Source organism: Zea mays, chromosome 4, assembly GCF_902167145.1.
Source record: "Zea mays cultivar B73 chromosome 4, Zm-B73-REFERENCE-NAM-5.0, whole genome shotgun sequence".
Classification (NCBI taxonomy): domain Eukaryota; kingdom Viridiplantae; phylum Streptophyta; class Magnoliopsida; order Poales; family Poaceae; genus Zea; species Zea mays.
The window spans coordinates 174,634,537-174,657,497 of record NC_050099.1 but is presented as its reverse complement, the minus strand read 5'-3'; the positions used below and the strand labels follow the sequence as shown (position 1 = coordinate 174,657,497).

Below are 22,961 nucleotides of genomic sequence, written 5' to 3'. Positions count from 1 at the left end.
AGTCACCTAAACCTAACCTAGCAGCACGACGACCTAGTTCGCTGTTTCACATGGTTACAGCATTTGTTACTGTGACAGTGGAAGTCAGACTTGCCTGAAGCTGAAGAACCCCAAGATTTTTATTAAGCTGATGGGATACCTGTCTCACTCTCCGTGTACATACCATGCCTCTTCATGTTCATTCAGAGCAACTCCCGTATCAAAATATAGCTGCTTCAAAATAAATTGTCATTTTAGATTAGATTGTGACAAACTTCATAGATTTGACTAGGGGATGCTTGGGATGGCTACAATGTGGAGTTGCAGTTTATAATATTAATTTAATTAGTTTTAAAAATAATTTTAATCTAAATAATAATCAGAATAATTTATCTAAATGTCTTTAAAAAACGTAATCATCACGATTTTCTAGAGCACCTAATGACTTATTCCACCAAGTTTTTTAGAGCTAGAGCTGTACCAAATATGACCTAGATTTATAAAAAAAACATGTATATCCCCAAGATAAATCTATTATAAAAGTATGTTTTATAACTCATCTCCGCGTCGTAAATATTGGATAGATCCTTATGTATATCCTACTTTTTTCATTAGCAAACCAAACACGTTCTCATCTATGCAGAGTAAAGTGGGACCACACCATACCATAGGATTGATGGAGATTTTTGAGCTCTATTTCTTGTGTTGCCCGTGTTTGCCCACCACGGGAACAGGGACCCCCGGCTAAATCCATTAATACCCTCAGATGGTCATAACCTTGCCTCCCAAACCCTATCTCTCTCTCTCTCTCTCTCTCTCTCTCTCTCTAACATATGCAGTGAGCATGTTCTTCCGGCGGCACTTGCTCTCTTGCTTCCTCCTGCTCCTGCTACTGTCACGCTTGCCAAGCTCGATCGTCCTCGGCTTCAGAACATCGAGAGGAGAGGAAGGCAAGAGCGAGTTGATGAGGCGCCATGATGAGCATGAGTTTCCGCCAGCCGTATCTCCTTCAAAAGAGGTGGACGCCGCCAGTAAGTTCACGGTTTCAAGAAGAATGGTTCCTCAAGGTCCGAACCCTCTCCACAACAGATGAGAGGATCGGAGCAGCACATGCATATGCCACCTCTTCTCAAGTCTCAGCTACTACGGGTGTGCAGTGCACTCGACAAAGTACCCTTCTCCTCTTCCTTTTTTTTTTGTTTAGCCTAGACTGGACGATACAGATGGATGCATATATAATTCCTATGGATGTAATGTAGTGTGTGTGTGTGTGTGTTTTTGTTGCATTGATTTAATTTGCAGGCGGCTCAGCTCTGTACATACATCTTTTTTATCTTTATGATACTATTAAGGTGTACCTGTATGGATCTGGATTCTCTACGTCTATTTAATTTACGCATTGGCTGTACTGTACCTGTATGGTAGGTTCTTACTCCTGTGTTACTTGGAAACAAGAGAGATAATCAGCGAGTCATATATGATTTAGCTGATTAGACAGTGCAGCACTGTATGTTGGGATGGGTACTTGTTTGTTTTGTTGTGTCAATGAAAGGAGGCTAGGTGTGATCTGTGCTGCTGGTTGTGTCATCTCATCTCCTGGTAGTTGAAGGGCTGCCATCTGCAGAAGAAGGAAAAAAATGAAAAAGAAAGAAAGAGCAGTCTGCTAGCTCCTGTGGTAGTGAGCGGTCTCGCTCAGCGGGATGGAATGGAAATGTAAAGGAAATGTAAACCAGATTTAATTCTAAACCAGAAGCAGAGTGAGCACAAAAAGAGAGAAGAGGCTGCTGGCTGGGTAAATTTGAATGCTTTTTTGGTTGAGTTTGGACAAACTGGCTACTGTCACAAGAGGGGAGTAAAGAAACTACCAGCAGCAGCGTGAGCAGTATCGGTCAGCCTCTCCGCAGGATGCTCTGAATTCTGATGGGGACAGTGAAATTAGGTATAAATTTTGTTTATTTAATTATCTGTTTTTTTTTTTCTGTTACCCGAGTTGAGTATGGCCGGCGTGAGAATAGCTTTGGTTTTCTTTTTACTTCTCAGTGAGTAGTACACAATATTTTCTAGTACCACTTGGTTACAGTGAATAGCTTTGGTTTGTTTGTTTTCTGTGATTTTTTTAAAAAAACTGTAACTCGTGTGAAGGTCGTACATGTAGATTCATCACGGTGCAACGGCAGGCAGGCACATGTTGTGTCGTTTGAGCATCTCCTTCTTGAAACCCAAAGCTCGTCCGCTGATGAGATGTTCTCGTCAACACAACACAAACGAACACATATCATACCATACAATCAGCACTCGTCCAAGAGAATGGTCGTGTGGTTTCTTGAAGGTTATCTTCGTGAACGCAACCCTACTCTTCTGGAATTGCAGAAACCAACAATTATGTTCTACACAAGGAGACCAGCCAAGAAAGGTCAAATGAATATGCACACACTGGCATCTCAATACAATGTTGTTATGAAATCCAGACAGGAAAAGTCAAATGACATACATCAAGGTTCATGCAACAAAACTTTATTAAGGAAGAAAATGCAAATCATGTTAGATAATAGCAAAACACATCTATAGTCACCTTTGCAAGCATGTAGTTTTCTACATGTAGATGGATGATATCAATGACAACCTACAAAGTTGTGGTCATCACTTATCCACTTTAAACTTTTAATTCACAAAATAACAACAACAACAAATCTTTCTGTATATTTGACAATGAGAAGGCCATAACATTTGTTTGTTGAAAAAACAGAAGCTGTAAGAGGCAGTTAATTCATTCTGAAAAACAATTGAATTGATAAGCTATTAAAAACATCCTATTCTCTACAACTATTAAGAGCGTTGTGTAGACCGCGCCCGCCTCCGCCCGCACGCACGCCGGAAATCTCGCCGCAGGAAACCGCCGGCCCTACCAGCCGCCGGCCCTACCGCCCGCCCGCAAATCCTTCCGCAACCTCTCGTCAGCGACTTCGTCCTCAAGCTCAAGCGCCGGTAAGCTGCTGCCTATCCACGCCCCTCCCCGTCTGATTCAACCACCGTTGCTCTAGTGTGTTTATGCCGTTGCCTGTCTGTGTTGGGTGGGCAGGAAGGTGGAGGGGTCGCACGCGGTGGCCCGGCAGACGGCGGAGCTGCTACGGTCGGTTGTGTCGCAGCATCGGATGGGTAGCAGCGCCAACCAGGCGGCCACACTTGCCGATGTCGTACGGGCTGTGGGGGAGCAGCTCATTGCCGCCAATCCCATTGGTAAATGCTTCAGTATTTTTTTCATTGTGGTTTCATGCTATCCTGTTGGAGTTTGTTCATTGTGTGCTTTCTTAAGCATACCTCGTTAATTAAGCCCTCCAAGGCTAATGGGATTGCAAATTCTCTGTATTGCAGCGATATTTTATTGGCTCTACACAATGTTAATGTCCATGCAATATACCTGATTTGTAATTTTGCTGTTACTTTCCTTTTAATATGAGAATTCTGTCAGTGTTACCTGATTATCTGTGTTGGTTTCCAAGTGGTATTTGGTGTGTTCAAAATTCTCTTCCCAAACCAGACTCCCACCGAAGTCGTATTCTGTCATACCCTTGTTGCGATAATATTAGTGCCGTCTGTGTCCCCAAATCACAACTGAACCTTCATGTTCAAAGTTCCATTGGCTTTATCAAAGTTATCTTATATTTACTGTTATTGAATTTATTACGCTCTCAACTGTAGCTCTTAGATTGCCACCCCAGCTACTCATGATTGTAGACGAGTATTGCCATCTGCTGCCATTACTTACTATTGTACATTTGTACTCCCTCCATTCCAAATCGTAAGTCGTTCTGGCTTTTCTAGATACATACCTTCTCCTACACATCTAGATACATATAAAAAACTACGTATATAGAAAAGCCGAAACGACTTACAATTTGGAAGGGAGGAAACACCTATGTATTTGCATTAGATTTGATGGCTTGAATGACATGGATCTTAGCTTTGATGTGTGTTACTCAGATTTTGACCTTGGAGATACCACATTAAATAGTGGGTTGCGGTACATTGCTATTGAGCTTCTTGTTTTGTGACCAAGAGTTAACTTGTACTTGTATTGCATAAATTAAGATAAACAGTATGAAGCTTTTCATTTTTCTCATGTTTGAGTTGTTACATTACATGTTTACCTGGGTAGGTAATTATATTTTGTTTAGTCTCAATCTCTGATGACACTGTTTGCACTTGAGTGTAATTAGTGATAACAAGTAGGTTCTGAATGGTGAGGACATGTAGTACTGGTAAAGCTGAACGACTATACTACTATAGGTTGTTTTAGCCTTTTGGTTGGAGACTGGGTTTGTAACATTGTTTTCAGGTTGGGCGACCAGCTGGTCGTTCCAGAGGACCGACCAGGCGCCTAATCGCGATTAGGGCGACGATTAGGACGCTTAATCGGTCCTGGTCAACCTCTGGTCGTCCCCTAATCGTCCTATATATTTCTGGGCATATGTATATATAATATGATATCTCTACAACTATTAAGAGCGTTGTGTAGACCGCCCCCGCCCCTGGAAACCCCGCGCCCGCCTCCGCCCGCACGCACGCCGGAAATCTCGCCGCAGGAAACCGTCGGCCCTACCGCCCGCCCGCAAATCCTTCCGCGAACCGCCCTACCGCCCGCCCGCAAATCCTTCCACGAACCGCAATCCCGCCACGTTATCCTGCTACAGCTCCAGCCTCCGCGAAAGGACCTCGGGGACGACGTCGGGCGCCGGTGGCAGGCCAGGCTCGCAGGCGCACGGGGCGCCGCCGGGCGGCCTGGTGCTGGTATCCAAGGATCTGGACAACATCCGCGAGATCGCGCTGCGTGAGTACACCGAGCTGGTGATCGACGAGACGGAGGTCTCGGAGGCCGTGCTTGTGCGGAACGTGCTGTACGCGTGCCAGGGCGTGTCCGATCGTGAGCCATGGTGGAATCCATTGTGTCCGGCGCCGCCGCCCCGCCGCCGGGCGCGCCCTTGTTCTCCTACCCCGCCCGCTCACCGCTCCTCAGGAATCTCGTCAAACGCCAAGCCACCTGAAAACCGCGCAATGAAACACCAGCATCGGCATCGAGTTAGTCCTCCCTTCTAACCCAAATGTCTCATATTTACCCTTAGTTATATTTGTAGCACTATATGCATGAATAGTGTGTTCCTAGCGACTAGCGTCTTGCTATTTTTGACATTTGGAAGTTATGATCAATAATTATGGAAGTTGTCTTTATTTTTTAGCAATCAAGAATTACAATCTCTGAAGCCTCGATGTGTGAGAGCGTTGAAGCAGATATTTATTATATGTGATAATGACAACAATGGTGCTCTCGGTGACGTAGAGCTGAATGAATTTTAGGCATGTGTTCATGAAGGCTACCCTGCTTTCTATCTAGCATCATACATCATAACTACTTAAATATGCTAATCATACACTCGGATTCCTTTGCTGAAGTATGTCTTTTTATATCCTTGGTTGGTGTGGGATTAGTTTGTTGTAATCCAGCATATATATCGGCTAGCAACGATATGCAACAAAAATCAAGGACTATTTATCGTACTAACAAATCTTATATTAAATGAATAATATCCCTTAACCTATCTTCTGAAATAAAGCCTACCTTGGCACCTGTATCTTACTAATGAATAAGGGCTGGACCATTTGCTCTCTATTTGCTCCTTTGCAGGCATGCAAAGCTCAACTTGTTGCCAAATCAACAAGCAGCCAATGAGGTACTGTCTTCATACTACAATAGTGAGTTTGCACCTCGCAATAGATCTTCACATTGGTTAAGAAAGTTTCTGGTGAATCACAAAAATTGAGAGTTTTGCTTCTTCTTATAGTTCTCTGTGGCACTAGCATGGTTATTGGTGATGGTGTCCTCACCCTAGCAATCTTAGGTTAATACTTACCACAATAATCTATTTGATTTCCTCTCATTTATGTCTAGATTACAAGTTCGAGCTACTGGTTTAAAGCACAGTAAGTACAAATCATCTCTATGAACTCAATAACTCTCGTTCGCAAGCTATGCGAGCTTGGTTGTCTGTTCCACAAGGTGCGGGGCTTCATTTCTGACAACATAAGCCGCTCGCCCTCAGATGCTGCCACTGAGGTGGGCACTGTTACCCAGGCATTCTGCTCGGCGCTCCAGGAGGAGCTATCTGATTATTATAAGCTGCTGGTTGTTCTGGAATTGTACTCATTGAATCCAATTCCCACACCTGGATCTGATTCAGGTGTGTCAAGTAATTACCTCTCACTGCGCCGTCTTGCAGTGTGGCAGCCTCAAGGTACCTGACCTCTTTAATCACACTAATTTTTTTTATTTGGGACCAAAATAAATGCTCTTTGTTAGACAGCAGATTCATGATCGTGCTATGGTGATTATGCAACTGTTTCTTAGTTTCTAAAAAATTGTCTTACAGTTCCTGTTGTCAAATGAAAAGCTGACCCTTCTTTTCAGTAGAAGATGTAGTTGTTGCCACTTGTTGCTACAGTAATTTTTCCCTTCTTCATTGATTACCATCTATGCATATATGTGTGTGTTTTGTTTGTGCAATATGGGTGCATGGTGAACCCTTGCTTGTGTTTTAAACAATAACCTTTATTTACTAGCTAGCTAACTTATGTTCTAGCTAGGTTTTGTCGTTTGTAGGATTATCATGAGAAATCAAAATAAAGTTTAAATCAAAATATAGGAATGAAGAAGAGGTTTCCTGACGGCATCATCAGGCCAGACCACGCACTGCATGCGCGACGCGAAAGAAAATGTATTTTATAACAATAAAGAAATTAGCTCCACAAAGAAACAGCTGCACATTTTTCGTCACTAAATACAGTATGATTTCTTAGTTTAGAAAAGCACTAGAGAACATGTTTGGAGGAAGTGACGTTGGAGGTCACAAGCAAAGGGTCGGCCGGGAACAACAAGTTATTACTACGAGTCACCTGCCCATTGGAGACTGAAAGAGAGAGAGATGCATCTGAATGAATCTAACCAAGCTTGATGCTGCCATCTACTCTTAATTAGCCTCTCTCTCTCTCTCTCCAATAGAGAAGACATAGAGAAATGAGAGGGTGATCGACTACCTCTACTCACTTTTACATGACGTTTCAGAAAACAAAAGAATACAGAAAACTGCATTCACTTCAATCATTCTGTCTGAAATAGTTTCTGCTCTATTTGAAACTTACTTTCGCATTCTGAAGCATAGATGACCACTTCCAATTCAAGGTCTGTCTTTGGTTTCTTTTGTTGTGTCATAACTAATGATTCCTTTCTAGAATTTTTTTTGGTGATGTTGTGGTTATCAGAAATCTCTACTACTAATTATGTGCCTAATGTAGGCGTCCACACCCCTAAAGCATAACTAATGATTCCTTTCTAGAATTATGTTTTGTTTTGCATGGACAAGAACAACAGACCTAGAGATGCACAAAAAAGATGATAGCTGTGATACTCGTCATGAATAGTCTACAAAATCTTGCTCACTAAATGCTTTTCTTATTAGAATAGTCTTGTCGCATGAGACTTTGAAGTCAATGATTATTTCCTTGTAAGTCTGTAAGTCGATAGCAGGCATTGACAGCACCAGGCTAAGTACAATCCACTGAACTATTATGGTAGAGTTAGGTCGTCAGTCCCACTCACCGGCGAGCGGGAAGCTGAGGTGCGGGAGGCTGCAGGCTAGCTCGCTGAGGTCTGCTCCGCCACGAAGGACGGGCTACACCAGCTAGAGACATGTCCGAGAGGTCTTCCACCACATCATGCGCAATCGAACAGAGGGTCTCAATTTACCGATGTCCAATGTTGATTAAGCTTTATCATATCAACATCATCATCTTGCATTTGATCTCACAATGTGGCAGTGCTAGGTAGCTATTCTGTTATGTTCCCCCTCATTTCACTGGCTCTTGCGATCACCTATTATCAAGCAATTTGTAAACCTGGTAGAGACTTCCCTGGTATGAACATAAAATGGATGAATTAACACCGAGATTAAGAGTTGTTATTTTACTGTATTCACTACTTTACTCTTTGATGCATTAATTACTATCTAATCTTGAGCCTTACCCATATGTTTGCATGGTGCACCTGTTGGTTCTTATGTGGTTTTATCAGGAGAAGGAGTTGCTTGAAAAGCACAATCTCTGGCTTGATGAAGAACTGAAAGCAAAAGTGAAGAACTTGGCTAAACTAGGAAAAACAAATATGGATGAGATGTCAGCAAATATTGCTAAGGTGAGTCTTTGTGATCTAACTCATGATGGATAGTCTTTATGATCTAACTCATACTGGATAGATATAATTTAGAACACAAACACTAACTTAACCTATGTGTTTTAGTTTGAAAGAGACAGATATGAATCTTCTAGCTCATTGAGGCGAAGCAAAGAACACATCTCTGAACTGGAGCAAAGGATATCCTACATGAAAAGGTAATTTCTCATGTAGATGATTGTAATATTACTGTTTCCATTTAATCTTTTATCTTCATGTTTAGGTGATTGAAGGAGTTATGCTCAACAAAGGATACTACAGCTGCTACTAACAACGTCTGGGTGCTAAGCTTTTAACTGTATGGTTTTATATCTCTTAACTCTCTCTTTGCCGTTGATATGTGTGCACCCTTGATAGAGCCACTATTTAAGGATTCCAAATAGTTATTTTATTATATATGAGAAGAATATTTTTCTCTGACGACATTGTTGAACATATAATTTTTACAGAATAAAGAAATAGTTGAAACCTACCTGAGACACAACATAAATGAAATTATCTAATGTTCTCCAATAACATGCTAGGCGTAGCCCATTCCTATCAAGAGTTGCCCCTAATATATTGACACCCTTCTATACCAGATCACAAAGTTCAGATATCACAAGCTACACTTAATGCATAGAACATAATTGCCTGATGGTTTCCCTTTGATTTTTTGCACCTGTCATTTGTTCTGCCCATCTGCTAATTGTCACCATTGTTTTGCAAAAAGGTTTTGAGATTGAGGGTGAGTTTGGGTAGACCTCTGCCAAGAGCAAGGATGGCCTTGACAAAGATTAAAGATATAATAGATGTTAAGTCTTAGGTAAATGCTGGAGGAAACTAACGCATGTTTTTAAGCCAGGTTGTGCACTAACAGTATGTCACATAGACATCCTTGTGACAACTTATGTATTTAGATTTATATTATACACCTGTTCGGTAAATCAATTCCGACCATTTTACACGATGTCAGTACATTCAATTAGTAAAAGTTTCAATAGTTGACAGACTAGGCTAAACTGTGTGCTCTCCCTTTTCAGGCTAATGCTCTGGCTGCAGCCGATGGTGGCAGTGGATCGGTGAAGCTTTAGGATACACATCTTTCTCTCCCCCCTCCTCCCAGGGGCATTCTTGGAGCTCCAGTTCTTCAAGCTGCATCTACTACTGCTGTCGTTGTGACCTGTTGCGATGTAGGTGGCGGTGGCCCATAATGGGAAGGAGCAGTCGTGCTTGGTCCCTTCTTGGTTTCGCTCAACTGCTCGTGCTGTCGCTTAGCTTTGTGACCACCTACAAGGACTCACCTTGAAGACCCTGAGTAGTAAAGCTCGATTCGTTGTGCTTTCACTTTGTTTCTCCAAAAGTTGATGTTTATGTGGTCTAATGTGTTAGATTTGATCCGTCCATAAATAAATTTCTATAATTTTTCCTTTGTACCACCTGCTTGAACGTTTGGGAGTGCTAAATTACTTATGGTAGAGTTAAATATGTGGATTTTATGGTAGTTGCAAAGGAGTTTAGATCTATGTGTTTTTTTTTGCTTTTTTCCATCTCATTTCATTTTGAAACAAGAATCAGTCTGCTAAAAATATAGTTATGTAAACATTCTTAACCTTTAAAAGATGCTAACAAGAGTATAAAATGATAATTAATGATTTTGCGTCTTAATATATTTTATCATAACATGTTTACTCCGTAGCAACGCACGGGCATATACCTAGTTGATACTATAAGTAGTGCTGCAATATATCCCTGTACCTGTACGCGTGGCGCAGCAGAGTCTTGTGGGTGCACGCGTGCAGCCCAACGATTCAACGAAGGCGGGTGGCCCGGCCGAATTTTTTGTTTTTTAGCCCCTTTCGAGTCAAAAATTTACGTTTGGACCCCCAGAAATTTTATTTGCACGTTTGGACCCGAAGCTCGGCGCCACAGCCTGTGGCGCCGAGGTAACACAGCTCGGCGCCACAGGCTGTGGCGCCGAGCTTCGTGACGTGGCAGTCCCGCGTGGCACCTAGCTCGGCGCCACAGATCTTGGCGCCGAGCTAGGAAAAAACCGAAAAATGCCTTCTCTCTGCGCGCGTTTCTTCTCTCTGCGCTCATTCCAAACAACCGCCGCCGCCGCAGTCCACAAATCGCCGCCGCCTTCCACGTCTCCGGCTCGCCGCCGCCCGCCCGCCCCGGCCCAGCTCCGGCTCGCCGCCGCGAGCCCCGCCAAGGTCGCCCGAGGCCGCCGCCGGCCGCCCGCTCGAGCTCCGCCCGAGCTCGGTCGCCGCCGCCCGCCCACTGCCGCCCCGAGCTCGCTCCCCACGCATCCACTGCCGCCCCGAGGTCGCCCGCAGTCCACTGCCGACCAGTCCCCGCCGCCCGGAGTCCGGCCAACGATCGGCCACCGCCCGCTCCGGCCCCGGTAGCTCCCGCCCCCACTGCCGACCATTTTTTTAAATTTCTTAGTTTGTAAACTAGTAGTAATTAGTTAGGTATCCACTTATTTATTGTTTAGTAAATAGTTAGATATTTTGTTGTTAGTGTTTATTAAAATAGTTAGCTAGTTTGTTGCGTAGTATATTGTTAGTGTTTAGTAAATTCTTAGTGATTATATAGTTACCATTTTGTTTAGCGCATTGATATTACATGTTTTCTGTGTTGGCAACCATCGTGTTGTCGTTTATTCGCAGGTTCTATAAACATCACTTTACAGGGGAGGTGCTGCCAAATTTTTTACTGACAATTTGTTTTTTTGTACGTAGGTGTTCGTCCGACTTGACCTTCTCCACCGTTAGCTGGACTCGTACGCGTTCTCAGGTATACATAGTTTTCGTACATTATTTATAGATTATGTAATTTCGTTTGATGTGTTCATTTAATATTTATTGTATAGTTATTAGTTAATATATATTTATTACTTAGTAAGTTAGTAGGCTTAAGTATGTAGCCATTATTGAGTTAGTAATCCATTTTTGCAATAGATGGACAGCCTAGTAACACTATACCATGGAGGAAGGGTGGAGATAGATGCTTATGGGAGTGTTACTTTTGATGGTATGAAGATCGTGACCATGTTGTTCGTTGAAAGACCATCTTTTGACCAGCTTTTGGCTCGAGCTTGTGAGGAGATTAGTTGCGACATAAATGACCCTAAAATATCAATTCAGGGTTTGTTGTCCCATATTACATATGGAACAGTTGTCCGACGGTTGATCTCCATTACCTCAGAAGATGATTGGGTGATATATTTAAGAATTGTGAAGACGATGGTTCCACCATGTTTGGATGTGGTTGTTCAAAAGTTACCTGTTAGTCATTGCAAAGGTCCAGTCGGGTTATCTCCACAAATGCCAAATGCATCTCGTATTGAAGCTCCTTTGGTAGAGCTTCATGAAGAAGTCGTTGTTGTGCCCGATGCTCAATCGGGTCCGCACGAGTATGGGATTTCTCGTCCTATTCCTGGCGTTTGTGGGGCTTCTAATGCGGTGGTACCCCCCCAAGAGATCCCATTGACCCAGGATCCAGTTCACGATCATCCTAGTAAGTGTCTTCGACACATTGTTCGTATCCATCATTATTTCGTTTGATTAGACTTTTTAATGTGGTTTTTCTTGCTCCGACCCGATGCAGGATCTCCACATATCGATAATGCTGATGTTCAGATTGATGTGCCTGTGTCATATAATATGGACAACATATGTAGGGCATCCAATAGTGTTGATGTTCACATTGAGGATGAGGAGGAGCCATATGAGGCTGCACGGGCCTTAGATTCTGATGATGACCGTCCGGTTCAAGAAATGACCGAGCAAGAAATTGAACTCATAAGACGTTTGTGTCCGGAGCGAGACCCTGCAGTACATGAATTTAGCAGTTTAAGTCATTCCACCCGTGCGTATGCTGAAGGACGTGACGATGAACTGCTAGAGGCTCCGGATAACGCCGACAGCATTGAGATTAAGGTTGGCTTACTTTTCAAGGATCTGCCTACACTGAGACGATGGCTACAGGAATATTCTGTGAACCGGAAGAGGCCGTTCAAGGTGAGACATTCGTATGCACAGCGTCGTTACACTGTTGTGTGCGAGGTGCCAGAATGTAATTGGAGGGTATGTGCCCGAAGGCAGAAGGACACCGGAAAGTTTAAGATCACCAAAATTGTAGGTCCACACACTTGTGCCCAGACAGAGCTGAGCTCTAAGCATCGTCAGTTGACATCTACCCTGATTGCGAAAAGGATATTGGGGATATTGAAGGGTCAGCCAAACTTGAAGGTGAAGTCAATTATGACCATGACTTCGGAGCTGTTTGGTTACAGGATCAAATATGGGAAAGCATGGAGGGCAAAGCAGCGAGCATGGAAGATGATATACGGGGATTGGGAGGAGGGTTATGAGAAGTTACCAGCATTGTTCAATGCAATGAAAGCAAAAAACCCAGGCATGCATTACGAGTACATCCCCAAACCTAATGAATGGAGGAACGACAAAGAGATATTTTTTCGTGCTTTCTGGTGTTTCTCGCAGTGCGTAGAGGCCTTCAGGCATTGTCGTCCCGTGCTCTCTATTGATGGTACTTTTCTGCTTGGGAAGTATAAGGGCACATTGTTGGTTGCCATATCATGCGACGCAGACAACTCACTGGTTCCTTTGGCATTTGCTTTGGTGGAGAGGGAGAACAGAGATAGTTGGTCTTGGTTCTTGCGGCTTGTACGCATCCATGTCGTAGGCCCTGGACGCGAGGTTGGTGTCATATCTGACAGACACCAAGGTATTCTTAATGCAGTGCAAGAGCAGATTCCTGGCTACGCACCCATGCACCACAGATGGTGCACTCGACATCTAGCAGAAAATCTTCTTCGAAAGGATCATAGCAAGGCTAACTTCCCCCTTTTTGAGGAGGTATGTCGTCAGTTGGAGGTTTTGTTTTTCGAGGATAAGTTGAAGGAACTAAAAGATGCAACAAATGCTGAAGGTAAGAACTGGATTGCTGGATTGCTCAGGGAACCGCAGAAATGGACAAGGGCCTACGACGAAGGTGGCTGGCGGTTCGAGTTTCAGACTAGCAACATGGCCGAGTCATTTAACAGCGTGCTCAAGGGTATATGGGGCATGCCAGTCAATGCTATAGTAACATTCACTTTTTATAGGCTTGTGGCTTGGTTTAATGATAGACACGCGCAGGCCAAGGCAATGCAGACCCGAGGGCAGAGATGGGCACCTAAACCAACATCACACCTTAATAATGCAAAGGAACGTGCCCATAGACATGAGGTACAATGCTTTGATGAGGAGCTGGGTAAATACGAGGTAACAACACTAGGCGGCATAACTTCCGACGGTGAGGTGCGACCTTCGAGGACACATGTCGTGTTACTTGATGCATTCTGGTGCGGATGTGGTAAACCTAGACAATACCATTTTCCATGTTCTCATTATGTTGCGGCCGCACGTCATCGTAACTTTGCATTTGAGAGCAGAATACCTTCTGAGTTTAGTGTAGAGAGCTTAGTACGTACCTGGAGCCCTCGTTTTGAGCCATTTCTTGATGAGTCACAATGGCCAACGTACACGGGTCCGGTATACGTTGCTGATCCAGCGCATCGATGGGACAAACGTGGTAGTAGGAAAAGGAGCCGGTACAACATGGTTATGGATCAGGTTTCCGGTCGCAGTAGGAGAGGACGAGCGTCCCCCTTTCTCGTGGACCCATAGCAGAATGAATGCGGAAAATGCGGTAGACTTGGCCACAACTCACGTACATGCATTTGGACACTTAGTCAGGTGTGATATATTTTTTTATACACAAATTTTATTCTAATATGTCGATGTTTTTGTTACACTTTGTACACAACTTACTCACGTACATGAATCTTAATTTGCAGGATGGCGCAGTTCCACTTGCTGGACCCTCACTACGACGAGCACCATAGGGGCCGTCTCACCGCAGAGGGAGAGGTAATATTTTGTACATAAATTAAATTTTCGAATTAATATGTGCGACCTATATTTGACTAATGAAAATTCTTTTCATTGCTAGGTGTTGCCCGTTCTGCGGGTCCGGACCCACGACCGGTTTCTGGAGGAGATGAGGTACGATGAGAGGTACACTCCTCTCCTACAGAGGGCTGGCTTGGACGTCTTATCGTACCAGGTCCGCCGTGGGCTGCCCACTTTCAACCCAGCGGCGTTGACGGCTCTGGTCGACAGGTAAAGACTTCTCTAGTTGTTTAATATTTACAATTATCAAATCTACTTTGCATACTAATGATTTTGTATTCTTTTGTCTTCCAATAGGTGGCGGCCAGAGACTCACACTTTCCACCTTCCCTGCGGTGAGATGACAGTGACGCTTGAAGATTGCCAGAAGATTCTTGGTCTCAGCATTATGGGTCGTCCAGTGACCGGTCAGGCATCACCAGGCGGTTGGAGGCAGAGGGTGGAGGCCTTTCTTGGGAGACTGCTTCCGGATGAGCTACGAGGTAGCCACAACACCGGAGTCCCACTGACCTGGCTTAGGCAGACCTTTGGGCAGTGTCCACCTGGTGCAGACGAGCAGACGGTTGGATACCATTGTCGAGCTTGGATTCTCCATCTCTTTGGTTCAGTTCTTTTTCCAGACGCGACAGGCGATAGCGCGTCATGGATGTTTCTGCCCTGCCTGACTGATTGGGATACGACCAGAGGTTACAGCTGGGCTTCAACAGTGTTGGCCTTCCTGTATAGGCAACTTTGCGAGGCTTGTCGTCGTTCGTCGAGGACCGCCAGCTTAGGTGGATGTGTGTACCTACTACAGCTGTGGATGTGGGCACACATACCCGTCGGGCGACCCAGAGAGTTTCCTCCTCGTGAGTGGTTCGTGGTAGCCGGACATCGGCTTAAGCCCACGGCTGCTTACCGCTGGGACCAGGTCGAGGAGCCATTCGCACGACACCAGCGTGCTTACGTGGAGTACTCAAACGAGCTCGACGCACTTACTCCTTCGATGGTGAGTTGTCTCCTTTTATCTTTTTACATGTCCTTTCTACTTTTATCGCACGACACCAGCGTGCTTACATGGGCTTTCTAAAACTTTTGCAGGTGACTTGGCAACCGTATCTTGATCCATATTTCGCCAGCATACAGTTGAGCAGCATGTGCTCAATAGACGAGGACCTCTACCTCATGAGGTGTCCCCTCATCTGTTTTTATGCTGTTGAGTACCACTTGCCCCACAGAGTTGCTCGACAGTTTGGATTGCGCCAGGAGTTTCCGGTGGAGCCATTCTCGACTTCAATAGAACTTCATAAGTGAGTTACTACATGCACTTGTTATTTTAACTAATAATTGAAATATCAGTTAGTCGCTAATATATGGTTCTAACTTTTGCAGGTTCGACAGACAGAGACAGAAAAAGGTCACGGACTTCGAGACCCACCATCGTGATTACATTGATGAATGGGAACAGCAGGGGGATCTTAACTATGAGAATGAGCAGGCGCACACAAACTACAACTTCCGGAGGTATTTGATTTGGTATTCTGGTGTGACTAGGTGCAAGCTGAAGGGACAGTGGACAGCTGCAGACTACGCCGAGCAAGAATCGTCAGACGACGAAGACACAGCTTTCGACATAGCTGCTCGGCACGGGTCCCAAATTGAGGCTGCTCCAATCCTTGATAGAGTGGTAACTATTTCTTTACTAAAATTAGAGATTTCAATTCAATGTTTTATGTCTAGTTTTGAGCATTCTAATGTCTTAACTTGTGATAGGGAAACTCTATGCTCGTATCTGTTGTTGAACTCGAGCGTATCTCACAGAGAACTTCAGATACTACTACGCTATCGTTATTATCAGTGAGTATCAATGTCTAACAGAAAACTTGTTTATTTGTATGTTGTAACATATGTCTTTAACTAACATTTCGATTACAAAGGGTATCACGTCGTCTTCGTCGAGCAGCGGCTCGGTGTGGATGCCGGTCTCTAGGGGGCGTTGACGTGCAGCTGCCTGTGCCTCGTATGAAGCACGACGTTCAGCCTCCCATTTGTGCAGTTGGACCATCTACAGCAGGACTCAGCTCGTCGCGATCGACGCGGGACACGTTTGAGAACGTGGCCCAGGACGACGAGGACGATGACGACGACGACGACGACGCTGGCGCTGGCGCTGGCGCCGCAGGTGAGAGCACCTAGAGGGGGGGTGAATAGGTGATCCTGTGAAACTTAAACTTATAGTCACAAAAACTTGTTAAGTGTTAGCACAATAATCGCCAAGTGGCTAGAGAGAAGGTCTTGCACAATACGATAATCACAAAGAATTCAACACAGAGAAGACACAGTGATTTATCCCGTGGTTCGGCCAAGTACAAAACTTGCCTACTCCACGTTGTGGCGTCCCAACGGACGAGAGTTGCACTCAACTCCTCTCAAGTGATCCAATGATCAACTTGAATACCACAGTGTTATGCTTTTCTTTTCTTATCCCGTTCGCGAGGAATCTCCACAACTTGGAGCCTCTCGCCCTTACACTTTTGATGTTCACAAAGAATCACGGAGTAAGGAAGGGAAGCAACACACACAAATCCACAGCAAAATGCGCACACACACGGCCGAGAATCGAGCTCAAAGACTATCTCAAGGTTCTCACTAGAACGGAGCTCGAATCACTTAGAATGACAAACGAATGCGCAAAGACTGAGTGTGGATGATCAAGAGTGCTCTAAGGTTGCTTGGTTTTCTCCTCCATGCGCCTAGGGGTCCCTTTTATAGCCCCAAGGCAGCTAGGAGCCGTTGAGAACAAATCTGGAAGGCCATCCTTGCCTTCTGTCGTCGGGCGCACCGGACAGTCCGGTGCACACAGGACACTGTCCGGTGCCCGATTCCCTTCCTTAAATGGCGAAGCCGACCGTTGCAGATGCGGGAGCAGATGGCGCACCGGACAGTCCGGTGCACACCGGTCAGTCCGGTGCCCCCTTCCGACCGTTGGCTCAGCCACGTGTCCCGCGCAGATCGCGCGGCCGACCGTTGGCCCGGCCGACCGTTGGCTCACCGGACAGTCCGGTGCACACCGGACAGTCCGGTGAATTTTAGCCGTACGCCGTCGGCAAATTCCCGAGAGTAGCCACTTCGCTCGAGGCAACCTGGCGCACCGGACACTGTCCGGTGCACCACCGGACAGTCCGGTGCCCCAGACCGAAACAGCCTCTTGGCTGTACACAGCCAACTCTGCTCTTTTCTTCTTCTTTCTGTTTCTAACACTTAGACAATTATATTAGTACACAAAACCAATGTACTAAGGCTTAGAAACATACCTTTGCTTCTTGTTTTGCACTTTGTCCGTTCACAATCATGAATTCACATTAAAGCACTTGTGTTGACACTCAATCACCAAAATACTTAGAAATGGCCCAAGGGCACATTTCCCTTTCAATCTCCCCCTTTTTGGTGATTTATGCCAACACAACATAAAGCAACTAGAACAAGTGCAATATCACTTCAAATCAAAACTCAAATTTATTTTGATTCAGTTTGGCATATATGGATCATCCTTTGCAACCACTTGGTTTGTTTTTGCAAATCAAACTCAAATCTCTATCTCTAAGTCAAACACACATGTTAAGGCATAAAGAGAGTCATTCTAAGAGTATTTGATTCAAGATTTCAAAAACTCCCCCTTTTTCCCATAATCAACATTTCTCCCCACAAAAAGCCAACTTTTGACAAGAGAGACAATAAAAGAGTTTTGACAAACCAAAAGCTCTATCCTACTGTTTTCAAAGTTTCAAAGTTTCTCAAGTGGTAGCTGATCCATTTATTGCTTTGACCTTTATTTTCTCCCCCTTTGGCATCAAGCACCAAAACGGGATCAATCTTGGCCTTATAACCCCATTGCCTCACCAAAAACTTCAATTAAGAGCAAATGGCAATAAGAGTTCATGAGATGAACTTGGAATAAGTTACCCTCTCATCGGAGTGCAGTGGAAGTCTTGCATGGTCCAAGTCCACCTTTTCCCTTTCAATCCTCCTTCGACACTAAATCATCAAACTCAAGCACATGGTTAGTCTCAAAGGGTCAAGTTGTAACACATCTCCCCCTAAACATGTGCATCACTTTGCAACGAACTTGTGAGGTCCAGGGAGTGTTTGTACAGCTTGAGCACCATAATAAGCAACAAAATGCAAAAAGGAACATGATCAAAAGCATAAATACATGTATGCTACAATTCAATCCAAGTTCCGCGAATCTAAGACATTTAGCTCACTACGCAACCTGCAAAAGGTCTTCTCATCTAGAGGCTTGGTAAAGATATCGGCTAGCTGGTTCTCGGTGCTAACATGAAACACTTCGATATCTCCCTTTTGCTGGTGGTCTCTCAAAAAGTGATGCCGGATGTCTATGTGCTTTGTGCGGCTGTGCTCAACAGGATTTTCCGCCATGCGGATAGCACTCTCATTGTCACATAGGAGTGGGACTTTGCTCAGATTGTAGCCAAAGTCCCGGAGGGTTTGCCTCATCCAAAGTAGTTGCGCGCAACACTGTCCTGCGGCAACATACACGGCCTCAGCGGTGGATAGGGCAACGGAAGTTTGTTTCTTAGAGTTCCACGACACCAGGGACCTTCCTAAGAATTGGCACGTCCCCGATGTACTCTTCCTATCGACCTTACATCCAGCATAGTCGGAATCTGAGTATCCAACCAAGTCAAAGGTAGACCCCTTTGGACACCAGAGCCCGAAGCAAGGCGTAGCAACCAAATATCTAAGAATTCGCTTCACCGCCACTAAGTGACACTCCTTAGGATCGGATTGAAATCTAGCACACATGCATACGCTAAGCATAATATCCGGTCTACTAGCACATAAATAAAGTAAAGACCCTATCATGGACCGGTATGCTTTTTGATCAACGGACTTACCACCTTTGTTGAGGTCGGTGTGTCCATCGGTTCCCATCGGCGTCTTTGCGGGCTTGGCGTCCTTCATCCCAAACCTCTTTAGCAAATCTTGTGTGTACTTCGTTTGGGAGATGAAGGTGTCGTCCTTGAGTTGCTTCACTTGGAACCCAAGGAAGTAGTTCAACTCGCCCATCATCGACATCTCGAATTTCTGCGTCATCACCCTGCTAAACTCTTCACAAGACTTTTGGTTAGTAGAACCAAATATTATGTCATCGACATAAATTTGGCACACAAACAAATCACCATCACATGTCTTAGTAAAAAGAGTTGGATCGGCTTTCCCAACCGTGAAAGCATTAGCAATTAAAAAGTCTCTAAGGCATTCATACCATGCTCTTGGGGCTTGCTTAAGTCCATAGAGCGCCTTAGAGAGCTTACACACGTGGTCGGGGTACCGTTCATCCTCGAAGCCAGGGGGTTGCTCCACGTACACCTCCTCCTTGATCGGCCCGTTGAGGAAAGCGCTCTTCACATCCATTTGGTACAACCTGAAAGAATGGTGAGCGGCATATGCTAGCAAGATGCGAATTGACTCTAGCCTAGCCACAGGAGCAAAAGTCTCCTCAAAGTCCAAACCTGCGACTTGGGCATAACCTTTTGCCACAAGTCGAGCCTTGTTCCTCGTCACCACCCTGTGCTCGTCCTGTTTGTTGCGGAACACCACTTGGTTCCCACAACATTTAGCTTGGGACGAGGCACCAGTGTCCAAACTTCATTGCGCTTGAAGTTGTTGAGTTCCTCCTGCATGGCCAATACCCAATCCGGATCTAGCAAGGCCTCCTCTACCCTGAAAGGCTCAATAGAAGAGACAAAGGAGTAATGCTCACAAAAATTAACTAATCGAGATCGAGTAGTTACTCCCTTGCTAATGTCACCCAAAATTTGGTCGACGGGATGATCCCTTTGAATCACCGCTCGAACTTGGGTTGGAGGTGCCGGTTGCGCTTCTTCCTCCATCACGTGATCATCTTGTGCTCCCCCTTGATCACACACCTCCTTTTGATGAACCTGTTCATCGTCTTGAGGTGGGGGATGCACCGTTGTTGAGGAAGAAGGTTGATCTCGTTCATCTTGTTCCTGTGGCCGCACTTCTCCAATCACCATGGTTCGTATAGCGGCCGTCGGAACATCTTCTTCATCTACATCATCACAATCAACAACTTGCTCTCTTGGAGAGCCATTAGTCTCATCAAATACAACGTCGCTAGAGACTTCAACCAAACCCGATGATTTGTTGAAGACTCTATACGCCTTTGTATTTGAGTCATAACCTAACAAAAACCCTTCTACAGCTTTGGGAGCAAATTTAGAATTTCTACCCTTCTTCACTAGAATGTAGCACCTGCTCCCAAATACACGAAAGTAAGATACATTGGGTTTGTTACCGGTTAGTAGCTCATACGAAGTCTTCTTGAGGAGGCAATGAAGGTAGACCCTGTTGATGGCGTGGCAAGCCGTGTTCACGGCTTCCGACCAAAAACGCTCGGGGGTCTTGAATTCTCCAAGCATCGTCCTCGCCATATCGATTAGCGTCTTGTTCTTCCTCTCTACCACACCATTTTGCTGTGGTGTGTAGGGAGCGGAGAACTCGTGCTTGATCCCTTCCTCCTCAAGGAACTCGTCCACTTGAAAGTTCTTGAACTCAGACCCGTTGTCGCTCCTTATCTTCTTCACTTTGAGCTCAAACTCATTTTGAGCTCTCCTGAGGAAGCGCTTGAGGGTCCCTTGGGTTTCAGACTTATCCTGCAAAAAGAACACCCAAGTGAAGCGGGAAAAGTCATCAACAATAACTAGACCATACTTACTTCCTCCTATACTCAGATAGGCGACGGGTCCGAAGAGGTCCATATGCAGCAGCTCCAGAGGTCTTGAAGTGGTCATCACATTCTTGCTGTGATGTGCTCCTCCCACTTGTTTGCCTGCTTGACAAGTTGCACAAGGTCTATCTTTTTCGAATTGCACGTTAGTCAAACCTATCACGTGTTCTCCCTTTAGAAGCTTGTGAAGGTTCTTCATCCCCACATGTGCTAAGCGGCGATGCCACAGCCAGCCCATGCTAGTCTTAGCTATTAAGCATGCATCTAGACCGGCCTCCTCTTTTGCAAAATCAACTAAGTAAAGTTTGCCGTCTAATACACCCTTAAAAGCTAGTGAACCATCACTTCTTCTAAAGACAGACACATCTACATTTGTAAAAAGACAGTTATATCCCATATTGCATAGTTGACTAACGGATAGCAAATTGTAACCAAGAGACTCAACTAAAAACACATTAGAGATGGAGTGCTCATTAGAAATTGCAATTTTACCTAACCCTTTTACCTTGCCTTGATTCCCATCACCGAATATAATTGAATCTTGGGAATCCTTATTCTTGACGTAGGAGGTGAACATCTTCTTCTCCCCCGTCATATGGTTTGTGCATCCGCTGTCAATAATCCAGCTTGAACCCCCGGATGCATAAACCTGCAAGGCAAATTTAGGCTTGGGACTTAGGTACCCAACTCTTGTTGGGTCCTACAAGGTTAGTCACAATTGTCTTAGGGACCCAATGCAAGTTTTATCACCCTTGCATTTTGCCCCTAATTTCCTAGCAATCACCTTTCTATCCTTTCTACAAATTGTAAAGGAAGCATTCAAAGCATGATATATTGTAGAAGGTTCATTCATTACTTTCCTAAGAACATTAACGACATTTTTCCTAGGCATATTATGAACAACATTTCTCCTACCAACATTTCTATCATGCACATAAGAAGAGCTAGAAGCAAACATGGCATGAGAATCAAAGTCATTATATGCATTACAACTCCTATAAGCATTTCTAGGTTGTCTTCTATCATAGTACATAAAGGCATGGTTCTTTTGCACACTACTAGCCATAGGGGCCTTCCCTTTCTCCTTGGCGGAGATGGGAGCCTTATGGCTTGTCAAGTTCTTGGCTTCCCTTTTGTAGCCAAGTCCATCCTTAATTGAGGGATGTCTACCAATCGTATAGGCATCCCTTGCAAATTTTAATTTAGCAAATTCGCTTTTGCTAGTCTTAAGTTGGGCATTAAGACTAGCCACTTCATCATTCAATTTAGAAATTGAAGCTAGGTGTTCACTACAAGCATCAATGTCAATATCTTTACACCTATTACAAGTTTCAACAATTTCTACACAAGAATTAGATTTACTTGCTACTTCTAGTTTAGCATTTAAATCATCATTTATGCTTTTTAAACTAGAAATTGAATCATGACATGTAGACAACTCACAAGAAAGCATTTCATTTCTTTTAATCTCTAAAGCAAGTGATTTTTGTGCTTCTACAAACTTATCATGTTCTTCATATAAAAGGTCCTCTTGCTTTTCTAATAGCCTATTCTTATCATTCAAGGCATCAATGAGTTCATTTATCTTATCTATCTTAGATCTATCTAAGCCTTTGAATAAGCAAGAATAGTCTATGTCATCATCATCACTGGACTCATCATCACTAGAAGAAGCATAAGTGGAGTCTCGAGTACTCACCTTCTTCTCCCTTGCCATAAGGCATGTGTGATGCTCGTTGGGGAAGAGGGATGACTTGTTGAAAGCGGTGGCGGCTAGTCCTTCATTGTCGGAGTCTGAAGAGGAGCAATCCGAGTCCCACTCCTTGCCTAGATGCGCCTCGCCCTTTGCCTTCTTATAGTTCTTCTTCTTCTCCCTCTTGTTCCCTTGTTCCTGATCACTATCATTGTCGGGACAGTTAGCAATAAAATGACCAAGCTTACCACATTTGAAGCATGAGCGCTTCCCCTTTGTCTTGGTCTTGCT

General features: G+C 44.5%; 1 pseudogene across 1 annotated transcript; it reads left to right on the top strand.

The window, feature by feature from the left end:
* The first annotated feature begins 766 nt into the window (after positions 1–766).
* On the top strand, positions 767–1,374 carry LOC100278752 (uncharacterized; annotated as a pseudogene). The gene has a single exon (NR_157191.1). The product of NR_157191.1 is annotated as an uncharacterized protein (transcript).
* Positions 1,375–22,961: the final 21,587 nt, after the last annotated feature.